This window comes from Rattus norvegicus, chromosome 7 (genome assembly GCF_021556685.1).
Source record: "Rattus norvegicus strain SHRSP/BbbUtx chromosome 7, alternate assembly SHRSP_T2T, whole genome shotgun sequence".
Taxonomy (NCBI): domain Eukaryota; kingdom Metazoa; phylum Chordata; class Mammalia; order Rodentia; family Muridae; genus Rattus; species Rattus norvegicus.
Window position 1 is genome coordinate 135,688,930 of NC_141540.1, and position 21,167 is coordinate 135,710,096.

The 21,167-nt window shown below is 41.9% G+C and overlaps 1 protein-coding gene across 1 annotated transcript in view; it reads left to right on the forward strand.

Annotated features, from left to right (window-relative positions):
- The window catches only part of Tmem117 (transmembrane protein 117), a 468,392-nt gene that overhangs the window by 324,889 nt on the left and 122,336 nt on the right, over nucleotides 1–21,167 (forward strand).

Here is a 21,167-nt window from a genome sequence, read left to right on the forward strand (position 1 = left end):
CCCAAACAGAAACATTAGAAAGAAAGCGGTCAGGTGTGGCAAGGGCCTTTCCCTAATGAATAAGGATTTCAGGGGACCAATCACTAGGCTAGGAGTAGGCGGGACTTCCAGGTCGGAATGGGGAAGAGTGGAAGAGAGAAGGGACTGGATTGGAACACAGAGAGAGCTTGGGGTAGAGGATGTAATGAACTAGAGGCCCCAGTTAGAGGCCAGGATGCGCCCCAGGAAGATTTAACCCTCTGGTTCCACGTGGCCTGCAGGTGCCGGGCGTAGTGTGGGATGGTCCACCTTTCTTTAATATTTAACGCTACAGTCGGGATTTGCTCACATTTCTCAGCTGAGGGGCATATTTATCTGACGAATTATTTCTTGGCATCTGTCGATATTTTAGGCTCAAACAGGTATGCTACCAGGGCCTGCCTTTACCTTCTGTGGTTTTAAGCAGTCATATATGGAGGGATACCAGTCTGACTTCAATCTTACGGTAGCTGATGCCTTCAAGGAGGGGATGGCATTAAAAGTAGGGCTGACTCACACTGGATGTCCAGGCAGAGGACAGGATGAGCAGGGGACCAGGCAGATGAAGGTCTAGAATAAAGCAGGCCCTGTAGAGAGACCTTTGCTAAGTTGGGTGGTAAGTGAGAGCATCTCAACAGGTCCTGCGAGTGGAATCAGGACCAGTGTGTGTCTCAGTTAGGGTTACTATTGCTGTGGTGAAACGGCAGGAACAAAAGCAGCTTGGGAAGGAAAGTGGCCTATGCTTCCACTTCCTTCAAAAGAAGTCAGGGTAGGAATTCTAACAGCTTGAGCCTGGGGGCAGGCGCTGATGCAGAGGCCATGGGGGAGGGCTGCCTACTGGCTTGCTTCTCATGATTTGCTCAGCCTGCTTTCTTTTACCACGGAGGACCACCAGCCTGGGCGTAGTGCCACCAACAATGGGGTAGGCCTTCTCCTATAATCCACTGATTAGGAAAATACCCTACAGGCTTGCATATAGCCAAAGTTTATGGTGGCATTTTCTCAGTTGAGGCTCTGTCCTCTCTGAGAACCCTAGCTTGTGCCAAGTTGACATAAAACGAGCTAGCCTGCATAGCACGGCTTGGAAGTAGTGAAAATGGAGAAATTCCCTTGGATAACATTGTTCTAAGAGGTAGGGGAGCAGGACGTGTGGTGTGCAGCCTGGAGGCCACCCATAGAACATGGCAGGAGGCCATCTCAAAACGTGCCAGCTAGTGCAAGTGGTTGCTGTAGTTGTTACATGGAAGACTGACTATTGGTAGACAATGTATACAGCATGACCTCAGCCAGACATGCTTGCTTGGGCCAGATTGTAGCAGTGGAAGTTAGGAGTATACAGATTCAGAGTCTATGTAACAGAAAAATATATACATTGTGAAGGTTTCAATGAGGATGGCCCCGTAGGTTCATATCCTTGAATGGTTGGTTTCTAGTTGGTGGAACTACTTTGGAAATGAGGAGATGTGGTCTTGTTAGAGGAGGTATGGCATAAGGGTTGAGCTTTGAGGTTTCAAAAGCCTATACCAGGCCCATGCTCCTTGCTAAAATGGTCACAGACCGACCCTATGAAACTGTAGTCACATCTTAAATTACATGCTTTCTGTCATAAACTCTTAGTTATGGTGCCTTGTTACAACAATAAAACCGTAACTAAGACAGACATGAAGATTAGCAGAGAGAGACTTCTTAAACATGACTGAAATCGTAGGCTCTAAGAACTTTCTGGCACTATTGAGTGATAGGAAGACTGTGAGAGAGACTTAGAGAAGAATCTGGACAGGGGCCTACCATGCCCCCAAGGAACCATATCAGACAGGTACACTGTCACAGAGAGAAGGGAAAAGCCAAAGCAACTGTGGTAGTTTGAATATGCTTGGCCCATGGGAAGTGACACTATTAGGAGGTGTGGCCTTGTTAGAGTAGGTGTGGCTGTGTTGGAGGAAGTGAGTCACTGTGGGGCTGGCCTCTGAGGTCCTATGCTTGAGCTCCACCTGGTACAGAAGGATCTGTATAATCCACTGATGCAGTTGGATCGAGATGTGGAACTCTCGGCTCCTTCTCCAGCACCATGTCTGCCTGGATGTTGCCATGCTTCTCACCATGATGAAAAAGAACTGAACCTCTGAACTGGAAGCCAGCCCTAACTAAATGTTCCAATATAAGTTGCCTTGGTCATAGTGTCTCTTCATAGCAATAAAACCCTAAATAAGACATCAATAAAAAGAGCCTACTTTTTATTTGAAACTAAGAGTGAAATACATTGTTAGTTACCATGGAATAATTGCCATGTGAAAACAACACCCAAAGCCCTGTGTTTCTAGGTAAATAACATTGTACCACCACAGTGTCCCACTGGCTGTCACATAGCCAGTCAGTGTCTGACTGCAGCTCCTTAGGTTCTGAAGAGGGGCATGAACCTTTTCTTCACATTTGCCTTCTTGTAAAGCTGTCAATGATGTATATGCCCATGGTTCCACCAGTTCCCTCTGTTGGGGCATCCCCTGGGAGCCATGATCAATGTTAACAAGTGTTAGTTTTTAACTCTGTTGGAATAAAAATTAGTGTAGATTACATGTGCAGGCTTTAGGGAGAAGTGATAGGTTTCATTCAAATGTTTTTAATAGAGAGCCACAGTCCACACAAATACAAGCAATGGACTTTACTTATAATATTATGTAAACACAATAAGGACCTACTCTGTGAATTTCCCCTTTGATCACTTCCATGAGGTAGCTCAACTCTGCAGTTAAATTCACCACATATGTGCTGACAGGCCATGTGCCCACATGTTGTCTAAAAGCATACCACCATCTCATTGGAGAGTAGGCTATCTGTGTCTGTAATGACCCAGGCAGTGTTTGTACAATGTAGCACATCATCATCTCAGACATTGTAGCATCCTCAGTAAGCTAGTTTCCACTCCCTGCACAGAGAGATTGTTACATATTGTGACAATCCTGTCTCTTCACAATGGTGTCACCCTGCCTCTTCCTTTAGTTTACTATTTGTCCAATTTACTTACACTACATGCTATGGTTTTATCAAACTATTCACCTTTACTCACTAATGGCTTTTATATTTCAAAAACACAAAATGTGAATTCTCAACCTTCAGCCTGGCTTTCACATGAGCTTCAGACACATGAAAGGTTCATAGGTGTGTGCTCTCTAGGTTACATTGGATTGCTCATACCTAGAACAGCAGGCATGCAATACAAAAGTGAGTAAGGAGCCACGATTATTTACTAGGTATCTATTTGAAAGGCCCGGAGAATCCAAAACTTAGAAGTCTCAAAGAGAGCTCATTATTTCCTCCCTCCCTCACTCCCTCTGCCTCCTCCTCTCTCTCCTACTCCCTCTCTTCTCCCCTCTCTTTCCCCTCCCTTTCCTCCTTCCTACCTTCTCCTTCACCTCTCCCTCTGCCCCGCTCTGCACTGTGGGTTACTTGCCTTTGTGGTTTTCTCATTGCTTGCACTTCTAATAACTCAGCCCTTTCTGAAAGTCCTGTTCATGGCTGTCATTACTGCAGGTTACCATCTCCTTTTCTCCTGAACTACAGTAGCCAGCCAGATGGTCTTCTCGTCCAAATCCTTGTTTTCTCCTTACTTTCCCATCTAAGTAGCAGCCAGGAGGAGCATCTGAACCCCCGCCTTACTGTACCTCTGTCATGTTTATGATCAATGGCTCCCTCTTGCTTTTATAAATCCTAAAGAAAACAAAGTAATAAGATTTCCAAGCCAGCAGAGACCCAAGCTCCTTGAGTCTTCAGCTTCCCACCTGCATGTGTTTCTGGATGTAGCGGAGACCCTAGGTTCTAACAGAAGTGACACCATCAACTGCTTGGATATTTGGATATTTTAGACTTCCCTGAGGTATTCAAATGAAGGCGTGTGTGTGTGTGTGTGTGTGTGTGTGTGTGTGTGTGTGTGTGTGTGTATGTGTGTGTGTGTGTGTGTGTGAAAACACATGCAAAAAGGTCTAAACACATTGCTATATAATGAGTAAGCTCAACAGCTACACGGAGAAGTCAGGAAATAATGCATCACCCACATCCAGGGACTCCCCAGTGTGTTTTCAGTGCGTTCCTAGGATCTCTTTTCCCGATCCCCAGTTACCACGGTCTGGGCTTCAGAGTGGTCCTATCCTTACTTTTCCTTATAGTTTTGCCAACTGCAGATATGTTGCCAAATGATGCATTTTAATTTTCCCATCTGCACACACCCATGCCGTATGGTTTTTCTTTCTCTCTCATAGCTGCTAGTAAGGATTTTATTGTATATGTTTAATTGCCGAGTTAGATTATTCTACATTACATTGAGTGCGACCAAAATATATATTCTACTCTCAGTAGACATTTGAGCTGTTTCCAGTTTAGATATTAGAAGTAATACTTCCCAGGATGACTCCAGCACATCTGTCTCTTGGGATACCCATAACATTAGAATATGTAAATCCCAGTGAAGGGGATAACTAGTGTGTGTACGTTACTCCTTACCAGATAACTACCCAGAGAGTTTGCACTCAGTCTCCGCTATCACAACCAAGTTTGAAGAGCTGTCAGCTTCACCCCTCAAGGAATGCTTATAGACTTTAACCCCGGCCAGTCTGATGCTTCTGATAGCTTTACATGGGTATCTCTGGTGAGCGTTAGGAACAATTGAGGTGTCATTTCCCAAGACTCTCTCCCATCTTCCTGTTGGGTAAGCTGTCTGTTCATACCCAGGATTCTCCTTATGTGTTCTCCACGATAATTCATCCTCCATTAGATGCCTGGCTGTTCATTCTTCTTGAAGTTAAAGCATGAACTTTGATGCCAACTGGCTGGTTCAAATGCTGGCTCTCTGAGAAAGCAGCTGTTTTAAATTAGTAAGGAGCTGATCTCTTTGAATATGATAGAACTCATTCAGTGAAGACCCCTGGCCGAGAGCTTTCTCTGTGAGGAATTAATGATGCAATTTCAATTTCTTTAATTGCTGCAGGGTGATTTTTTTTTGTTTGGTCTCATTTCTATTTTTGTCTTATGTTCATGATGATGAATTACACCTGCTGTCATGTGTGGTCTGCATTTTCTAATTCAGTTGCACCTTGTTTTTGACACTGTAGGATTTCTGTTGGCTCCTCTTTTTTCTTTTTCTTTCTGATGGTTATATGTATGTGTCTTTTTAAAAATATAGATTTTATAGTTTTTCATGGGATTTTTAAACATTTTTTAAACAAATCCACTTATGTTTTGTTAAGATTTGTTTGTATTGTTTTTAACTGTGTGTGTGTGTGTGTGTGTGTGTGTGTGTGTGTGTGCGTGCGCGCGCGCACACATGTAAGTGCCAGTGCTCTCAGGGGCCAGAGGCATTGGACCCCACTGGAGCTGGAGAGAGGCAGTGAGTGGTTTGATGTGGGCGTCTGTTGTATTTGAGTCTCTTCTTCCTTCCTGTAGGGTCTGTGGCTCAAACTCACATCATCAGGTTTGGCAGTAAGTGCCTTTATTTACCCAGCCTCCTTGCTGCCCCCAAATAACTAATCTTTGTCATTATCCATTGAATACCGTTTACTTCTGTTAGCTTGTACTCTTCAATTTTTCTTGTTCTTGTCAAGAAACGAGTACTTACTTTATGACTTCACACGTATGCATACGTACTTCCTGTCTAATATATGCATTTTAGAAACTAAGTACCTTTTACAGATCAGCATTTTTAGTTAATAACTTTTGGGATAATAGAGTTGCGTTCATAGTGTATACTTTGCATAATCTTTAACTCTTTAAAATATATCAGGCTATTTTATAATCCTGAATGTATGGTGACTTTGTGGAAATTTAGTGTTTTGGAGTTTACATTCCGTAATTTAGAGGCTCACATTGTCTGTATGCACACAGTAGGTTGTGTTTGTTAATTAAACAACTGTTTAGATCCTTCTTTTCCCCTCAGCTACAAACCTAGTTTTCTAGGAGTCTCACCAAAGACTCCCATTTCCAGGGAAAGCCTGTGTACTAAACCCCTCGGGTGATGTCAGTGTTTTGTATTTATCAGATTATAATTCCTCCAGGGCATCTCTGGAGTCACCCTAAAATCTTATATCAAATATGAGAGAAAGAGAACAACAAAGAATGATTTCCTACAACCTGTTGAGAAAAAATTGGAAAGCCAACAACAACAGTATGTATAACTGCCACTAAGACAGTTAATGGCCCTGTCCTTGGAGGATCCTCTGCCTGCACTTAGGTGTGTCTTACTCTTGTGAACTCTCCCTAGACCCATCTCTTCCACAGTCAGGTGCTTGAATGTATCTTCCCTTTTACACTCTGTACTTAAGCCTGTATAATGTATATGTATGTATGTATGTATATATATATATATATATATATATATATATAGAGAGAGAGAGAGAGAGAGAGAGAGAGAGAGATTGCTGACTCTGTTTCATAGACTGGTTAGTCCTAAAATTATTGTATATGTGTACATATAATTGCATGTGTATGTGTATGTAGGTGTATATGTCATATGTGTATATGTATATTTTCCAAACATTGTGAGGTCTATTTCTTCTTACTGCTTTAAATTTTGTTTCATTATTTAGGGATCATATTAACTTGCACATATAACTTAAAAATATGTCATTTTGAGGTGATTATATTAGGTAATAAATTTCACCTTAAATTGTACTTTTTCCAACACTTTTTTTCCATTTTCATGTGAATTGTCTTATGTTTGTGTGTATGAACGTATGTGAACTTACGTCAAGACCAGAGGTTGATGTTGGAAATATCCTCTATCATTTTTTTTCAAATTAGTAATCTTTTTAACTACTTTATATCCCAATTAGATCTTCCCCTCCTTCTCCTCCCAGCTCCCCTCTCCCTTTTTCTTCTCCCATTCTCTCACCCTCTCTCCTAAGAAAAGAGGAGGCTTTCCATCTTGTCAAGTTACAGTAGCACTGGATGCATCTTCTCCTATTGAGGCTAGACAAGGCAGTCAAGTTAGGGGAAAGGGTTCCACCCATCCATCCATCCATCCATCCATCCACCCACCCATCCATCTACCCACCCATCCATCCACCCATCCATCCATCCATCCATCCATCCACCCACCCATCCATCCATCCATCCATCCACCCATCCACCTATTCATCCATCCATCATTCACCCACCCACCCATCCATTCCATTTATCCATCCATCCATCTATCTGTCCACCCATCTATCCATATACCCATCCACCATCCACCCACCCACTCATCCACCCATCCACCCACCCACTCATCCATCCATCCATCCATCCATCCATCCATCCATCCATCCATCGTCTCTATTATTTCTATCCAGAACCATTTTCTATCATCACTTCTCCTTGAAGTAAATCCATCCTTCGTTTAAGCACACTTTTATTGATTACACATTTCCCTGCTTGTTTCTTTGAAAATGACTTCATGTCACCATAATCTTGATAAGTAATTTGTCTGAACATTTTGTTAATCATGGAGTCCAGACATGGGAATCTCAGATCATTGTTTTAATACTTATACAACATGGTTTGATTAATACAGCCCTGTAGAACACATTGACATCAGTAAATACAACCTTTCGTGCTGCTCCATGAACCTATAGGATCTTGTCATTCATTTTGTCTTCATTTTCTTTCATTGGTGTCTTTTTGTTTCTTTCATTGGTATCTGTCATCGGAATTTTTATTATATAGATCTTATGCCACCTTTGTTAAATTTACATTCTAATTCTTATTGCTGTTATAAATGGGGCATTTTAAAAATTATTTTTAGTATAGGTACCTATTACTGTATGTTAATCTAATCACTTGTGTCTGTGTTGAATTAATTTATTCTAACAAGCTTTTTGTTTATTCATGAAATTTTTAGATTTTCCTATATGGTAGATCATGTAATCTTCAAACAGAAAAATGTGATTTCCCTCATTTGGATACAATCTCCCCCACCCCCTCCTGGCACCCCCACCTGCCTTTATTCCTTAGACCAGTGGTTCTCAACCTTCCTAATGCTGTGTGTGACCTTTTAATTCTGTTCCTCGTGTAATGGTAACTCTGAATCATAAAATTATTTCATTGCTATTCCATAATTGTAAGTTTGTTACTGATATGAATCATAATGTATCTCTTGATTTTTCTATGGACTTTGGAAACCCTTGTGAAAGGGTCATTTGACCCCATAGGGGTTGTGACCCACAGGTTGAGAATCACTGTCCTAGAGAGAGTGTTTAACTAGATTTGGAGCTCACTGTTTGCGTGAGCCAGAAATCTCAGATATCCCCATTTTCCCCAACCCAACACCCAACCATGGGCTTTCTGGTTACAGGAGCCTGTTGTGACACTCAACTGTTTTTTACCTGGAGATCCACAATCAGGTGATTCATGGTTGTACAGCATGCACTTCTCACAGCCATCTTCCCAGTCCCATTCTTTTTATGTATTATGTGTTTCCTCATTCACATACTTAAGGAAAATAATTTGTGTGGCAAGTAAAAGCACTGCCAAGGACAGTGGTTGGTAGAGTAAGAGAATTATGGGTCATACATTGAATATATATCAAAAAGAGGGCTAGCCAAAAGCTAACCAGATCAGAATGTAGAGCAGTGTTAGTTGAAGATCTGCTTAGCTTTAGAATAGGGATGGCTGGTGTAGGGGTGTGAATGAAGTGGCCCCTAGAGGCTCATAGGGACGCTCTACTGGGAGGTGTGTCCTTGTTGGAGTAGGCGTGGCATTATTGAAGGAACTGTGTCAGTGGGGGTGGGCTTTGCGGTTTCAAATGCTCAAGCTGGGTCAGTATCTCTGTTCTTGGCTGGTATCTTTCTCTCTTCCTGCTGCCTGTGGATCTGCATGTAGGACACTCGGTTCCTTCTCTCGCACCATGTCTGCATGTATGCTGCCACACTCTCAGACATGACAACAGTGAGCTAACGCTCTGAACTGTAGCAGCTGCAGTTAAAAGCCTTCCTTTACAAGGGTTGCTGTGGCCACAGTGTCTCTCCACAGCAGTGGAAACCCCAATTAAGACAACCGTCAAGAAAGATATGCCGGGAATATAATTCCATATCATCAAAACTATTCTTATATGCATAGCTTTTACTTGTCTCAATTAGGCTAGAAACTTAAGAATTTTTATTTCATTACAGTCTGTAGAAAAAACAGTTGAATAAGTGTCCACATTATAAGATCAGAATCTCAAGTCACGAAAAATCTCGTAAACATTATTTAAATATATCTTATCTTGATGAATTCTACATGTGTACATCACCATTTTTCTGTCTTTTTGTAAAACATCTGAAGAAGCATTTAGCCATTCCTCCAGCGTTAGATATTTTTCCCCTATGACCAGATACACCTGACAAGGAACAGCTTACAGGAGGAGAGTTTATTTTGAGTGACAGTCCAAGGGGACCTGTCCACTACGTTTCATCAGCGAAGGTTGCCTGCAGGAGCTTGAGGTTGCACTGTGTCCACACTCTGGAAGGAGAAGGTGGACAGGAAGCGAGTCCAGGTTGTAAAGGCCCTGTCCCCTGCATTCCACTTCCTTCCAAATTTCTAGCTTCTAGAGGTCTGCTAGCCTCCAAAACATGACCACCAGTTGGAGATGAAGTTTAGGGGTGACATATGAGCCTTTGCGGGTACATCACATTCAGGCCATAGTAACTCGCAAATAAGGAGAAATGAGGCGTTGTTGATTTTTGCTCTCTCCAGTAGAATACAGGAGCTCTGTGTGTCTCTACGGTATATCTGTAGCACATACTGGAGTCTGCAGGAACGGACATCAGCAGCTCGACCAACGTTTGTTCTCTCTTTAAATGAGACTGTTGGGTTTTGCATTGGAAAACCTACTTTAGATGCTTCTCCCCAGCTTCGGATCCTGGTTTGCTTCCTGCCACGTTTTCTAAAGCTGATTCAGAGAAGACACCAAGTACCATCATTTTGATGTGCCATTTTCCTCCTGTTAACAAGGAATTTTAAGCGACAGCCATATACGTAGAAACTTTTCTGAAAACACGCTTTCCTTTTAATCTATACACAAACTCAGTGTTCGGGTCAGCAAGTGGAGAGGCTTTTACAGGATCAATCACTTTGGGTTAAGGAGTAGACACCCTGCAAGCTTACTAATGGGATGGAAATAATGCCTGGAACCATTCTAAAAAGTAACAGTCTCAGAGGAGCAATTAAATATGAATGAGGAATGTTTGCCGAGAAGTTCAAACACATCAACAAGGTTTATAATTTTGGCTTAATTTATTCAGCACCTTCCAGTGAGCTGATGCTTGCTGGCCTGAAAACACTCCAAGACCCCGTATCTGCTGCGTTCTGTGCAGAACTCTTGACAGTCATCAGAAACGGCAGTTATTTGTTTCTGTAACATTATTTTTAAAAATGCTGTCTTTTACCCCACACTAGGTCCGACACTGTAGTGCCCCAGGATATCTGGTAGACATCTTCATCTCAGTCAGCAAAGCCTCTCACCCGCTCTGCTCCATCCCATATCACACTGCCAATGGCTTCTTTCTGAGCCTGGCAGCAATCTCTCCACCCATCCAGTTCCCAAGGCAGGCTGCCACTATGCCAGAAACACACATCCCAATTCTGTGGCGGCCCAGTGTCACCAGCCACCACATATTCTCTTGAACTTAAATCACCACATGAAAGAACACACAACACAATAACCTCTGACTTACTTGATAAGATATAATTGCCCACCTAGACACACAAAGCCCTGTACGCATCCATCCCTTAAGAACATTCATAGCAACCTGCAAAGGTACAGAGTGGAATCTTAGCATCAGCCTCCCTGTTCTCTCGGTGGCTTCTTTTACCTCCTCCAGTCTTCTCCTCTCTCTAAAACTCTTCTCCCACCCATCCTTCCTTGTCATCCAATGACAGGCCCCATTCTTTCTTGTACCTACCTACACCTTCATGATGATATCATCCTACAGTTATTCTTAATCGTCTCAAGAACTACAGGTAGAGAAGGGAGTGGGAGCTGGGATGAGATTTCATGTATGAACACTTCATTTATAAACCCAGCAGTGTTAGACCTGAGACAGGAAACCTCAGCTCATTGGCGTCAGCACTTGGCTGCCATTGTCTCTGCTTGCAACAGTAGGATCTAGACAAGCCGTCATCTGTTCACTTGTCTTTATTACTCCAGTCTCTATGTTCACATCGTCTCTTTTCTCTTTCACAAAAAGGAACCTGTCCTTTTATATCTTTAGTGTAAGGTAGAGAACAGTATTACGGATCGACTCAAACATCAGGATGAGAAAGCAGCATTGTCCTGGGTGTTCCGGCGCTCACATAAATGACCATGAAGGAAAGGTGTCTGGCACTGAAGAGGTATTACTCATTTTTCTGGGGATTTACATTTAGATATGTGGAGTGTACCACTTAGCTCCTTTATTAATTTAGGCTATGTTTCCAGGAAATAGAATCATCAAACAACTAGAACTTACACAAAGGGAAGAAATCCATATGGGTTTAAGATCTGAGAGACACTTTTACTGTGGTACATGACCCGTCTGACACCGTCATTTCATCCTAGATCACCATGGTGTTTGAGGAGAGGGCCCATTCTCATGCGAAATGACGCATCTCAAGAAGGCACTACAAAGCCTAGGTATTCATCTCTGAAGCAGATTTACAACATTATTAAAGGAAGAGCTGAGACATCACCATAATTTACCTGGATAGGAGATAGAATCAGATCCTCTAAAGTGGAAACCTGTAATTCCAGGGAGGCATTTAAATGTGGGTGATTGACAGCTCTGTCATGGCCAGTTTAGCAGCTGAGAAAGTTCTGTGCTTTCAAAGACTCTTTCAGGCTACTGCATGCCTGGTCTCTATGGCTGCCATTGAATGTGTTTCTTCTGCAACTGGAATCTTTGCACTGTGTGCCGTGGTTTACTCACAGTCTACTCTAGCACACCATGCTCCGTCTCTGGTGACTTGGATCATGCGTGTCTTTACTTACGTGACACCCCCTCTCCCCCATTTCTTACCTATTAAAATCTATTACCAAGCAAACGTTCAACATTCAGCAGAAATGCCATTTTCTTTATGGCGCCCTGCTTCCATTCCTAGCCACCTTTCAGGGATCTGTCCCCTAATTATCCCATCTCTTGGTTTATTCTTAAATTACACATCAGTTTCTTGGCAGCTTAGTTTGTTATGTGGATTTGAACACTGGGATGGAATCTCCATTTTGGGCGTATTATTTAAAGCTAATGGAGTAACGTTTCATTTCATGTTGGTTTTATCAATGTGGTTGGTTATGTAGCAAGAGAATAAAAGGGGAGAGAAAGAAGGAGTGGTAGAAAAAATAAATTATGCCGAGCCCCTAAATTTGAAATTAAGTCACTGTTTGGGCTTTAGTTAAAAACGGTTAACTACCTAAGATGCATTGCTGTGTATGCAGTCACCCATGAAAACACCTGTAATTTACAGACAGTGGGACTTTAAAAGCTGATAACCAAACCTCAGTGTGCAGGGTGGGTATGCGTGGTACAGGGGGCACATAGGACTCAGACTTACCTTTAATGTTTGAAATTGAAATACTCGTATTGGCCGTAAAACTAAGCAGTAGGGTAAACCGTGCTGACGTCATTGTCCTGTTTGGAATAGATGTTCAGGGTGATCGCCTTTAAAATGGGACTTCCTATCACGGATGCCACATACGGTCTGCCTGCAAGACCACCTTAAGGGGAAATCGCTCTATCACAAAGCTGCACCCTGGAAGTGGACCAGGAAGGACAGTTAGCCTTTGGTGGACTGCCCTAAGCTTGAAGCTTCCCAGCAGAGATTCTAGAAGTCGGTAGGAAGGTGCAAATGCTCTGTTAGGACTCCTGAAAGCTAGAGCCCACTGTTGAAAGCACATTTGCTGATTCGGTGGCTGGCCATCCGGGGCGTTTCTTGTTTAATGTGTGCAAGTCTCACTTTTCAATGAAACTATTTCTGCTGTTCCCTCATCTCCATTAGAAAATCTGGGCAGAGAAAGACTTGATAATTTACTCAAGGTCATACGCAAGTGAGCAGACCAACCACAGTCACAACTACAACATGATTTCAGACCTTGCATAAACACTGATATGCTCTGTTTGTAGCCCCCCTGGGTGTGCACATATGCATGCAAACAGTTGTGTGCACACACATGTACAGCACACACGTGTTTTTACTCAAGCCTATAGAGAAAATTTACCCATACTACACACTCACACACCCTCTCTCACGCACATGCACAGGCACACACACAGAGTCTCTCTCATACATATACATAGTAGTATACACACAGAATCACGTATGCAGATTCTTATTCAGGAAAAAACCACACAATACACACAACCACATTGATCATACCTATAGAGAAAAATCTCACTCTCCACTCTCATACACACATGCACACGGATGCACACGTGTGTGAGTATGCACACACACATTCATGCACACACACACACACACATACACACCTGCTCATACTTATGGAGGAAATTCATGAAAGAAATGCAGTCACGGATTCACAACAACAGCAACAGCAACAAGAAGAACAATTACTGTAGGGATCATATTATTCCCCTCTACACTTGAATTCTCCATGATAATGTAAACATTTTACAGCAGAAAGCACATTTAGAAAAGTCCTTCCACATTTCAGAATGAGGGCAGAACAAGGGTGTTGTGGTGGACACTGAGGGTAGTTACAGGATTATTGTCCTGTGAGATGTGCTGTTAGTCATGGAGGAAATCCTGGCAATGCCTTAAATCTTGGGGCCATTTCACTTTAATTGCACGAGGGATTTATGTCTCCAGTTTTATTACCGAAACAAACTAGTTAGGGGAGTTGCCATTGTCTCCAGGTTTGTAAAAAAAAGTTGCATTTTAAATATACACATATACATATGTGTAAACACACATACATATGTGTACATGTTAAACAGAAATAGGTACCTATATATACATACATAAATATTTAAATTTGTACATAGACTATACATAAAGACTTTTCTCATATTTTGGTTGTATTTTATCCACTATACAATTTTAGCCTGAGTATTTAACTGAAGCTCTTTTGTCAGGTGTGTGGAACCCCAGTATTAAGCTTGAACTACGCAATGTATTTAATGCAGACCCAAAGTGTCGTATTTTAACCTTTTAAGTGAGAGGGAAGGAAGCTATGGACTCGCAGGTTTCAACCAAGGGAAATCCCATTTTGGGTCTCCGCTCGTATATTCTGCATCAGTATCACAAGACAGAATGGCAAATGCTTGAATGTTTCCTGAGAGTTTGTGTTTGAATGTGTACAGTGTAGGCTTTTACTGCCTTAAATTGCTATGCACTTTTGGGTTTTATATCAAATGTAACATGTGGTAGGAATGTGTATTTAGTATGATGTCACAACCCCCTCCCCAAGTAATTTAGAAGTATAGGTAGCAACGTTACATCTGCAAGCATTTTTTTTTTACCTGATTTGTTACTGTGACTAGCCTTATTTGAAATAATGACTATTTTTCTTTTCAAAGGTCACTGTTTTACAGCATCTAACACACCATTGTTCTCCAGGTTGCCAACTTAACTGTCCCAGTGCTGTAACCAACTGTTTGGCTTTACGTCTTTTGAAAAGGGATTGCAGTACGGCCACCATCGTCACAGGCTGCCCACTGCTGTGCATGGACCTTCTTTTCTCCCAGATCCTTGATAGGTTCTCACTGCCCCACATGGGTAATCTCGGTAACACATTCCCCAAAAAGGAAGAAACGGTCTATGTAATATTTACTGTATAACAACTGTGATGGCTTTCTTAGATGTCTGACTACATCTTAAATTAACTAAAACCCAGTGGCTGGGACACCTGTGAGAGATTTTTTTCCTTAATTGTGCCATTTGATGGAGACCAAATGCCGTCAATCCAGATCTTTGGAGGTGGAAAGTTCCACCTTTAGTCTGAAGCAGACCGTCTGCTAGAAAGCTGTAGAAAGGACATGGAGGAGGATACTTTCTTTGCTGGCTTGCTCTTTATCTCATTTTCTCTCTGGCAAATCCAATCCCAGGCAATAGTCAGAGATTCTGGCCTATATTGAAGACCAGCTAAGACATCCAGCATGAACAACTGCTTTATTCTTGGACCTTCCTTTGGTAGAAAGGGATTTTGGACACAGCCTGTAAGCTATTCTAATAAATTCACATATGTGTGTGTGTGTGTGTGTGTGTGTGTGTGTATGTATATATATATGTGTGTGTGTGTATACATGATGTGTATATAAGTATATGTATATATGTGAAGATATATGTGTATATGTGATATGTGTATGTATATATGTATAGAATATGTATATTCTATAAATTCGGTTTCTCTAGTAAACTGACTAATACATTTATACACATATTAGTTAATAAACGTCTTAGGTCACAGAAGAGATTATATCACAGAGGCAAAGAAGGGAGTGACTAGGCAGTATTGCACCCATGTGGGGAGGTTTTCTCTTATGGTAGACTCAAGTACTGATGCTCTAGGGCCAATGCCTTGTGTTTGAGTTGAGCCATTCCTCCCCACACTTACTCTCCCCTGGCCCCTTCCTTTGCTACTGCACCATCTCAGCTCTGAATGTTGTTTGCCTGCCATTCTGGACTTGAAGCTCTGGTCTGGGCCCAGGTCTCAACACAATACCTTCTCTTTGTAGCTATTTCCAGTAGTGGCAGACACTGCCTACCCTGTCTTAACCCCCTGCTACGATTGTATCCCCAAAGGAGTGATAACTTAGAATTGTATTTGCTAGTAACATCCGATTTTGAATTTTTTCCTCTATAAAGATTCTATCATGGCCAGAATTTCCATTGATATTGGAGCAAATGATATTACAGATTTCATTGTAAACGACTATCCCGGGCACCCTAAAATTAAATCAGTGACTCCCAAGTAGATCCTGCTGAATACTCTTCATTTCTAGCTCTACACCCTGAAACAGAATATCATGAAGGAGGATTTTATTGAACATTTCCTTTACAGAATAATAAGATGTGTAATTTCCATGAGAAAATACCATACCTATCTTTTAAAATAAAACAATACATAGTACTCATTTCTATTTGGAGCTCGAGCTGGAGTTTTTTTCTGCCATGATCTTTTGGATGTTATTGCTGTAAGACATACTTTTGTTAATTTCCAACCTCTTTTAGAATAATAATGACCTTATTTATTTGAAACAAACAGATTAGGGAAAGTGGGGGTTATTAGTACTTATTACTTTTTGAAAACATTGAACATGGTATAATATTTTGTGTTAGAAAGTTAATTACCATTTCCTAGTAATTTCTTCATTTTAGCTTAGCTTTAAATTTGTTTCCACAGGTGCTGTGCATTTTGAGTATGCAAAAAGTAGCCATTAATGAGCAATGTACTCAATGGCATTTTTTATATTTTTCATTATGTACATGCATGTGTGTGTACATGCATATGTGCATGTATGTGCATATGCATGTTTATGTGCATGTGTGATCATGGACTTGTGCACCTTTGTGCGCAAGCCTATGCATGTTTGCATATGCCTGTGTGCCTGTGTGTGTATGTTTGTGTACATGCATGTGTGTATGTTCATGTGTGTATATTCATGTGTATGTGTTTGTGTCCAGATATGTGTGTGTGTGCATGTGTTTGTATGTGCATGTGTGTGTTGTGTGTATGTATGTAGACCCTTGTTATTTGCCCTTGCCGTGTTTGAGACAACATGCTGTGCCTGTCAGGTTGCACGATCTTTGAGCACCTAGGGATTCTCTTGTCTCTGTCTCTCATCGTTCATTAGGAATTCTAGTATTAAACAAATGGTTTCTTAAAAGTTCTGGGCATTCTAACTCAGGTCCTATGCTTGCATAGCAAGTATGTTGCCACAGAGCCATCCCAGTCCTGTGAACTCCATTTTACCCTTGTCCACATTAAGCCTCCCAGAGCTTGTAGGGTTCTCCCATTCCTTTAGCACGTTCTCAAATTTTTTGTGTTTGCATTTTTACCTTGGCATTAGCTCTCGTCATCATTGGCTATACTGCCTATAGTATACGGATAGGCAAACATTTTGTAATGCCTGCTCTGTTTCATTCAAGAGTTCCAAAATGTGTAGTGCCTATCGCCGATCCTGAAGTTTCATTCATTTATACAATTATTTTCCATTTCCCTCGTGGCATATGGTGTGCATTCTAGAGTTATATTTTTAACATTAAGGCATCACTAGGGGAAAAAAGATTAGAGTGTTTTGACATTTCTTTTATTTAAACTCTTATGGGAAAAAAATCAACCTTGTTAGTTGAAAGATTCTATATTTATTTAAAGTCTTTGAAGAAACATTAAAGATGGGTTCAAAACATTTGTAATTACATTTTACCTTGGAAAGATCTTCACAGTTCAGGAGACATTGCTCCTTCAAAGCTGCTCAGTGAGACGATGCAGTTCCTTGAGGGTCCGATGTGGACATTGTCCACAAGCATCTGGGACAGTAGGGCGAATACTGAGATAGCCGGCTGACTCCTTCAGATTTTCACTGACCTGCATTTCTTTGCATAGGAACCTCTTCTGCACATAGGCACCCAGTCCTTCATATATGTCCGAGCTGAGACATGCGGCATGTAAGGCACACTGTCCACAGTCCAAGAGTCAATGGAAAAATACAAACAGTGCAAAACATGTTCACCAACCTATACTGGATATGCCTTATAAGGATAAGAATTTCAACATATTGGAATGAATAAAACATTGGTAGAGAGTTAATGTCATGTTTTCTTTTTCACTTTAAAATATAAGACTTTGGGGAAATTAAATTTTACATATAAGATTCATGTTTTTGGATAAACATCTTTGTTTTTCGTGCCAGCCATCTTGTTTATTTTGTGGTCTTCCCAGGTCACTGCAGCTCCCCCCACACCCCACCCGTTTTTCGTCCCTTCCTTCTTTTCCCTTTCCTTTCCTTTCATATTTTCTTTTATTCTCATTCAATCTTTTCCTTTCAGTTTTGTGATTATTTGGGTTTGTTTGTTTGTTTGTTTGTTTTTTGTTTGTTTTTTGGGGCGACAGGATATCACTGTGTAGCCCAGGCTGGCCTTGAACTTGGGATCTTCCATCTTTTATCTCCAAGATGTTGAGATTACAGGTGTTTGCCCTCCTTGAGCCCTTTGTTCTTGCTCAGATGTCTCTGGTACAGGTGAGCTCCATTATTTCTGTCTCTGTCTCTGTCTCTCTGTCTGTCTCTGTCTCTGTCTCTGTCTCTGTGTGTGTGTGTGTGTGTGTGTGTGTGTGTGTGTGTGTGTGTGTGTGTTATGTGAATGCTATATGTGAAGGACCCCATGGAAGCCAGAAGTGAGGGAAAGATCTCCTGGTACTAGAACTACAGGCTGGTATGAACTGCAGTGTGGTTCAGGGAACTGAACTGAGTTATCTGTAAGAGCAGAATATGCTTTGAACCTCTGAGCTACCTCCCTGGACCCTCAAGTTTTGTTTTAATGTGAAGTGGAATTTCTTATTCTAAATTATCTATCTATCTATCTATCTATCTATCTATCTATCTATCTATCTATCCATCCATCCATCTTGACCACCGTCTGCCCGCCTTCCTCTCCTCTCAGTTCCTCTCCTTATTTCCCCAACCCAATGCACTCCTCTTCTGTTCCTCTTTAGAGAAGGGCAGGCCTCCCATGGATACCAACCAGCCATGGCATGTAAGTTGCAGTTATACTGGGCACTTCCTTTCCCTTTAAGGCTAGACTAGGCAATCTAGTAGGAGGAAAGCGTCCCAAAGGGAGGTAACTCCTGCTCCCACTGTTAGGAGTCCCATGAAAAGATCAAGCTACACAACTGTGACATAAGTGCAGCAGACCTAGGTCAGTCTTATGCAGGCTCCCTGGTTGGCATTTCAGTCTCTGTGAGCCACTGTTAGTCTAGGTTAGTTGGTTCTGTGGGTTTTCTTGTGGTTTTCTTGACTCCCTCTGGCTCCTACAATCTTTCCTCCCACTCTTCCATAGGATTCCCCAATCTCAGCCTAATATTTGGCTGTGGGTCTTTGCATCTGTTTCCATCACCTGCCTTAGTAAAGCCTCTCTGATGACAACTGGGATAGGTACCAATCTATGAGGATAGCAGAATATTGTGAGGAAGCATTTCATTGATTTTTTTTTGCCAGTTGTGTTTGGTTCTATTCTAGGTCTCTGAACTTTCCAGCCTCTTAAGTTATTATATATTATAGCCTTCAACACTAATATTGTATTGAGTATATTATATGTATGGTCATACTTTCTATACAACATACTACATTTTCATATAGTTAACATAACCTCTGTTATCAGATAAAGAAACCCAGCCTAGATTGTTCAAATTTTTCAATGTAAAGGCCATGTACCTGAGTCAGGATCAGAACCACCGTAACTCTGCATGGCCCATTCACCTCTCACCGTGTACCTTCCATTCACAAATTTGGGGAAATCTGATAAGGTATTGACAATTTCAAGGACTGCCTGAAGTCTACTGATGTTTTATGGTGATGGTGGTCATCACAATGATTATTGCTGAAAGCAAAACAGGCTTCTCCAATCTTAAGCACAGTGCTCATTCTGTGTGCTTCAAGGGATCACACATCTTCAGACATGGTCCCTTATCCCAGTATTCCTCTGCACGCACTTACCAATGCAGTGACTAAATAGAATTGCCCATATTGAAAACTAACACTACCGATTATGTAGTGTGTGTGTGTGTGTGTGTGTGTGTGTGTGTGTGTGTGTGTGTGTATGGAAACCAGAGGTTGATGTTGAGTGTGCCCTTTACTTTGTATTTTGAGATCGTTTCTCTCACTGAACTGGAATTCGTGCATTCTTGATTTGGTTAGGCTGATTGGCCAATGAGCTCCAGGGATTGGCTACTTTCTTCCCCCTCTCCTTCAGGGATTAGCCAATGAGCTCCAGTGATTGGCCAATGAGCTCCAGGGATTAGCCAATGAGCTCCAGGGATTGGCCAAGGAGCTCCAGGGATCAGCTTTCTTCCCCCTCTGTCCTGTGCTCAGGTCACAGATGTACACCATAAGTCCTGGCTTTTCATTTCTATTTATTTATTCTATGTGGGTGCTGGGGATGGGCCCACACCCACGCTTGCACTATACTGATGCACTTTACTCAATGAGACATCTCCTCATTCCCAGCAATTTTTGGATTAAAAATTATTTTGGGGGATATAAAGGTAGGTATTTAGAATAAAGTTAGTAATATACTGGCTTAGAAAAATGATAGTATCAGTTCTCCTCCAGAGTCTAAGACTAATCTAAACACTGCTAGTTGGGCAGTTTTAAAGCATCAAGCACAAATTCCCTCCTACTGAGCAGGCCTTAAGTCCTGTTGAAGCTTTTACTCCTAATTAAAAATCATCATCATCATCATCATCATCATCATCATCATCATCATCATCATCATCTCCTTCTCTTCCTTTTTTGTTCTCTTCCTCTCCTCCCTTTCTTATTCCTTCCTTCCTTCCTTCCTTCCTTCCTTCCTTCCTTCCTTCCTTCCTTCCAGGCCAAGGCTCCATAAAGATCCAAGTGATCCAAATAGAGAGAGGGACTCTGGGGTACTCAGCCCAACTGGTACACATGGTCAAAGACTCAGGTAACATCATGGAGGAGATAGGTGAAAAATTGTAAGAGCCAGAGGACCAGGGCACTATTAAGTGATGTCTTTTAGATTGGGATCCTGTACCCAGGAAATCCCAACAGTATGTTGCCTAAACGTTGCCAGTTGGCATGCCAATGAGGAAAGCAGAAACGGCACAAAATCCCACCCATAGATGAAGGGTTAAAGGCAGATTATTGGGTTCTGAGAGAGGAACGATCTGTCTTCTACAGGGGTGAGGTTAGATAGGTCCAGTAGAGGGGTGTGTGTGTGTGTGTGTGTGTGTGAGAGAGAGAGAGAGAGAGAGAGAGAGAGAGAGAGAGAGAGGGAGAGAGAGAGAGAGGAAGAAGAAGAAGAGGAGGAGGAGGAGGAAGAGGAAGAGGAGGAGGAGGAAGAGGAAGAGGAGGAGGAGGAGGAAGAGGAAGAGGAAGAGGAGGAGGAAGAGGAGGTGGAAGAAGACAACATGGGGGATTTTCATATGCAAGCACCATATTTTCTCTCATGCCTTCCTCCCTCTCCTCCCTCTTGTG